This window comes from Rhineura floridana, chromosome 2, assembly GCF_030035675.1.
Source record: "Rhineura floridana isolate rRhiFlo1 chromosome 2, rRhiFlo1.hap2, whole genome shotgun sequence".
Classification (NCBI taxonomy): domain Eukaryota; kingdom Metazoa; phylum Chordata; class Lepidosauria; order Squamata; family Rhineuridae; genus Rhineura; species Rhineura floridana.
In genome coordinates, this window is record NC_084481.1 from 60,801,455 (window position 1) to 60,807,454 (window position 6,000).

Genomic DNA, 6,000 nt, shown 5'->3' on the forward strand with positions numbered 1-6,000 from the left:
AGCATCTATGAGACATAATTGCTAGCATGCCTATAGCCTTTTTTCACCTTCCTTTGCAGAAGCCAGTTATGCTGGGGCAGCCAAATTAAATCAGTACTATGTGCACAATCCACCGAAAATTAAATAGATTTCTTAAGCTTGTACTCATATATCTCCCATTGAAATCAATTGGACAGAAAAGCTTTAGGAACATAAGAATCTGCTTATACTGAATCAAACCATTGGTGTATCTAGCTCAGCACTGTCTGTTACACTGACTGGCAGTGTTTCAAACAGAGGACTTTCCCAGCCCTACCTAGAGACATTCTGGACGCAAAGCTCTACCACTGCTGGATCATGCCTATTAAATCACACATTTTGTGCTTCATTGCAGAAACAACATGTAGGACTGTAGTTCGCTCAGTGTTTCTAAATATATGATCATCAAGCAGGGACAGAGTTATAAAACATAAAGTTGTTTAGGAAATGTAAACACTGCCACCAAAAACAGTAGTGCTCTCAAAATGTAATCTTTTGCTTCAAAGAAATTGCTTTGACAAAAAGAAAACAAAAAACTGGAGATGGCAAAAAGTTATCAAAGAACTGAAGAAGGGAAAGAAATGTAAGAACCTACTAATGAACTGATGTACAACCATCACAGGCATGCTTGCAGCTCAAACTGCGAAGGAAAATTCCTTTGACAGTATGTTAAAATGAAAGGACTCCCTGCAATGCAGAAGTACCAGATACTCTGGTGTGAAGAAATGAGAAATTTCGTGGACTATTGAACACTGCAAATAGTCACAGCAGATAAGATTAAGGCCCAAATTATTTATTTGGTAATTGAGATTCATTGGGAAAGGAATTATGGGGCAAATACTCTCCGTACTCAAATCCCCTTCTTTAAGCCACTTAACAGTGAATATAGGATCCTATAATAACTACATGGTAAAAACATAAAATGGAATATGAAGGAAAGCCTCTTGCAAAGCAGCACTGTGCAGGATCACTCCCTACAGTCACCAGCTGTTGAGTGGAGGGAGCAATCCTGCAGGGTGCAGGTGCTCACTTCTGAGAAACAGCACCCTGCAGAATTGTCCCCTGGTCTCATTTGGGAGGAGGGGAAGGAAAACCTTTTTTACACTAATTAAACATTAGCAGCATCTCCAAACCAATTCAGGAGTGGCTCCAAAGCAGGGTGAATGGTCCTCAGGTCGACCCAGGGTGGGATAGCCTGATGCCCTCCCCCAGATCAGAGCCACGGGGTGGATTGGGGGGGCTATGCATAGCCCTAGTATAAATACTAAAAAGGAAGGAAGGGAAAGTGGGAGAGATTGCGGAAAGCATGGGGGCCTTTGACAAGTCACTTGAGACCAGAGAGTATTAGACAGAACAAAGCTGAATTTCACATATTAATTGGTACTAGCCAGCAAAATTTGTTGCTACAGGTCACTAGTTGTTTTCTTAATTTGAGGAAGTTTCTACTTAATAAACCATTACTTTATTTACACTGACCATAATTCATCTTTTTAAAAATTATCTTCACAGTTGAAAATCATGCATGAGACATATCTCCTCTTCTATTTTTTCCTAAAAATGTCATCATGATGGATGGGCAGGCCTCATCTCCATGGAAACATGGAGGAGGCGGAGCAAAGCAGGGATGTGGCCTCCAAACTATGTCTGTGCATACCCTAACAATACTGAGATCTTCTCCTGTCCTGGTAAAACAGTAAGGACAGAGAAGGATGGTAAGAGAGGAAAGTGGCGGTGTAAAATAACAGGAGAAGACTGAATAAACTGGGAAGGAAGGAACACTGAGGGTTGGGGGGATAAGTTTTAACAAGGAAAAAAGTGGAGATGGATACAACACAGAAACTAAAAGTGAAAAACTGAAATGGATCCAAGGAGGATGAACTCCAAAACTCCAGTGTCTAAACTCCAACTTTGCCCCATCTAACAATGGGGAGGAAATTCAATTCAGGTCTCATTTAAAGTTGAATCTTTCAGATTTGCACTTTCTGAAACAATATGCAAACTGAAACACAACTATACTTCAAAATGTGCATGTATCCAATTTTGCTATGCAGTTTGCCAAACAAAAAATGTTCACAAAAATGCATATATTAGGGGAAAATGTGCATAAAAATGAATATACTGGTGAAAATAACATAAAAATTCATTTGATTAGGGAAAATTGCTTGCAAAAATGTGTACATTAGTCAAAACGGCATATAAAAATGCAATTATTATGAGACATTTACACTAACATACAGATGAATTTTCATGAAGATTATTTTTGTAAAAAACCTTGCAAACTTCTGCAAAATGTGGAGAACTGAATTTCAGCTTGGAAAAATGACAACCTAAGAGAACCAAAATTGACTGATCCTTCCATTCCTAGCTCTGTCACCATCAAAGATGAAAACAAATGGCAGATTACCTCCATACCGAAAGGTCTTTCATTCTGTTGAACAGTTTGACATGGGCAAGCTTCTTATTTAGGCAACTTTCTCAAATATGTCACCTGTTTGTTATTTCCTGTATCATAAGAACAATAATGGTCTCTGTAGCCTTGCAAGCCTCTTCTCATTAAATTCGTATTTGACATCCCTCATAATCATAGCATCTCTATGCAACTTGTCAATTTATATTATTCCTAATAGCAGCAAAGCCTAGCATTCAAGTTCCCTAGAATGAGACAATGTGATGCAATTTAATACAGCTGCCTAGTGCTTGTCCATAATATATTGACTGCATATATATATATCCTGGTTTTCTACAAACAGGTTGCACTCAATGTGGCAAATGAGAAGCAAGTACTCAATAAGAATCACACAGAAAAATAGAAACTAATATTAAAATGCAGGTTCTATGCAGGTTTTAGGAACATAAAACTGGGTAAAGTTATATAAAAACTGCCTCATTTCTACTTGTTCTTGTCTTCCCTTCCAAGGAATGTGTGTGTTTCACCTAAGGATTGAAACAGATCTGGGTAACACCTGAATGTTATATTCCCAAAGATGATGGGGTATTAGCCATTGTGTGTTCCTACTTTCCAGTAGCCTTTGGTGCATAAAACCTAGCAGAGTCTCATTCCAATGTCTACTACCTCCTCCTGTAGTCTTCAGATGGTTTTCAGGTGTTGACTCCATGGCTTCATTACCAGCAACGTTTGTCCCACCCTCCCTCCACTTGCTTTCTTTGCCATCTAGCGAGTTGAAGAGTTTGGGAGAATTTGAAAGCTTGCACACTATTTTGTGACAGTTTGGTTGGCCTAGTAATAGTAAAATGGATTTTGTGATGTTTTTATGAGCCAATACAGCTAGCTTTACTGAATAGTTCGATCATCAAAGCCCTCCTAAAACTGGAAAAAGTAAGCCTGACGAATCTCAGTTTATCGGCCCTCATCCAGCCCACCAAGTCCAGACACCACTCCAGGGCTTGCACGGCCTCTCCTGATTCAGATGTTATGGAGAAATAGAGCTGGGTATTGTCGTCATACTGCTGACACCTCACCCCAAATCTCCTGATGACCGCTCCCACAGCATGGGGAACAAGATGTTACCCTGAGGCGCCCCACAGCACAATTGCCAGGGGGCCAAAAAACAATCACCCAATCTATTCTCTGAAAATGACCTTGGAGATAGGATTGGAACCACTATAAAACAGTGCCTCTGATACTTATCTCACCAAGTCGGCCCAGAAGGATACCATGGTCAATGGTATCAAAAGACGCTGAGAGGTCAAGTAAGAATAACAGGGTCGCACTCCCCTTGTCCTTCTCCTGACAAAGGTCATCCCTCAGGGCCACCAAGGCTGATTCAGTCCCATAACCAGACCTGAACTCAGACTGGAATGGGTCAAGATAATCTGTTTCATCCAAGAGTACTTGCTGTGCCACAACCCTCTCAATCAACTTCCCTAAGAAGGGGATATTTGCCACCGGTCGGTAATCGTCATAGACCAATGGGTCCAGGGTGGGCTTTTTCAGGAGTGATCAGATCACCACCTCTTTCAGGGTGGCTGGAACCACTCCCTCCCACAATGATGCATTGACCACACCCTGGATCCACTTGGTCAAACCCTCTCAGCAAGCTTTAATAAGCCAAGAAGGGCAAGGGTCGAGAGGACATATTGCTGGTCGCATCATTGCAAGCACCTTGTCTACGTCATCAGGTCGCATCAGTTGAAACTTTTCCCAAGAAGTTGCAGCAGACGTTGCACTGGACACCTCATTGGGGACTACAGTACATGTGGTTGGGGCATCAAGACTCCTACGGAGGCAAGCAACTTTACCCTCAAAGTGCCTTGCAAACAATTCACGGTGGGCCTCCGAAGGGTCTAAAACTCCATTTCCTGGAGTTGATGTCAACAGACCCCTGACAATACGGAAAAGCTCCACTGGATGTCTACTTGCGTATGTGATGGAGGCAGAGAAGTGGGCCTTCTTTGCTGCCCTCACCGCCAAACAGTAGGCATGGTTATGATGTTTTACTTGTGCCCAATCAGCCTCACAGCACGTCTTTCGCCACTTGTGCTCTAGCCGTCATCCAGCCTGTTTCATTGTCCTTAACTCACTGGTGTATCAAGGTGCAAACCGGGCTCCAGAATGTGGGAGAGGATACTCGGGGGCAACCGTGTCAAGAGCCCAATGCACCTCACTGTTCCACAGTGTGACAAGGGCTTCAACAGGGTCACCTGCTCTATCTACTGGGAACTCCCCCAGGTCATTCAGGAATCCAGTGGCTTCCATTAGTCTCTGGGGGCAGACCATCTTAATCTGTCCACCACCCCTGCAGGGGAGGATCGGAGCCATAAGTCTAAACTTCATTAGGAAATGGTCTGACCATGACAATGGGGTGACATCCACAACCTCCATCTCTAGACCACCCCTTCCTCCATCTGGAGCAAAAACCAAGTCGAAGGTGTGTCGGGCCAGTGACAACTTGAGACAGCCCCATGGTCATCATGGATGCTTTAAGTTCTGACCCAGAACACTGGAGGCAGCCTCAGTGTGGACATTGAAATCACACAGGACTATTGTTCTGGGCTCCTCCAATACCACAGCCAAGATGGCCTCTGCCAGCTCAGTCAGAGAAGCTGCCAGGCAGCAGGGCGGACAGTACACCAGCAGCAAGCTTAGTTTACTGTCTCCTTGTCCCAACACCAGGTGCAGGCCCTCACAGCCAGCTCCAAGACAGAGTGGTTTCCTGGTGACAGAGATGGAAGTTTTGTAGACCCCAGCAACTTCTCCCCCCCCCCCGTTCCTGCAGCCTGTTGCACCAAGTATCCAGATGGGCAAAGCTGGGTCAGATCAACTCCTCCCATCTCACCCACTCAGGTCTTGGTAATGCACACCAAATCGGCAACTTCATCCACGATCAAATCATGGATGAGTGTGGTCTTATTGTGTACTGATCTGGCATTAAACAACACACAGAGGCCAGTGGGCACAGCAGATAAGCAATGAGGAACCCATCCATGAGAGGAATGGTAGCAAAGAACAAGGCATAGATAGCCTTGCCCTCGTCTTCTATGGTAATTTACCACCTCCCCATAGCTATACTTCTCTCTACCCGTGGTCACAGAAATTGGGGTGGCATCACCCATCTCCTCCTAAACACCTGATATAGACCCAACAAGAGACTTAATCAGACTTACACTAGAATTATAACATTTTTTATGCTTGATGTATTCCAGATACCCTCCAGTTGTTGTCGCCTTAATAACCTTCAGCACCTCCAGCCTCCTGTTTCAGCCATAAGCCTTAGAAAGAGAAATTCATTCATAGCCACACATCCTCTACATGTTGTCATAACGTAGACCACTCAGTCATCAGTGGCCTTGGGTAACTAGTTGGTTCTGTAGAACATACAAGCAAAGTAAGAGACATTGCACTTTGTTTTGCAAACAAGATGGAGAAAGTTATAAACATTCCTGGCTTTATCTCAAACACTGTATTTCTGACATTTTCAACATTAAGAGCATTTCTTATATATATATTAAAGATACAATTAT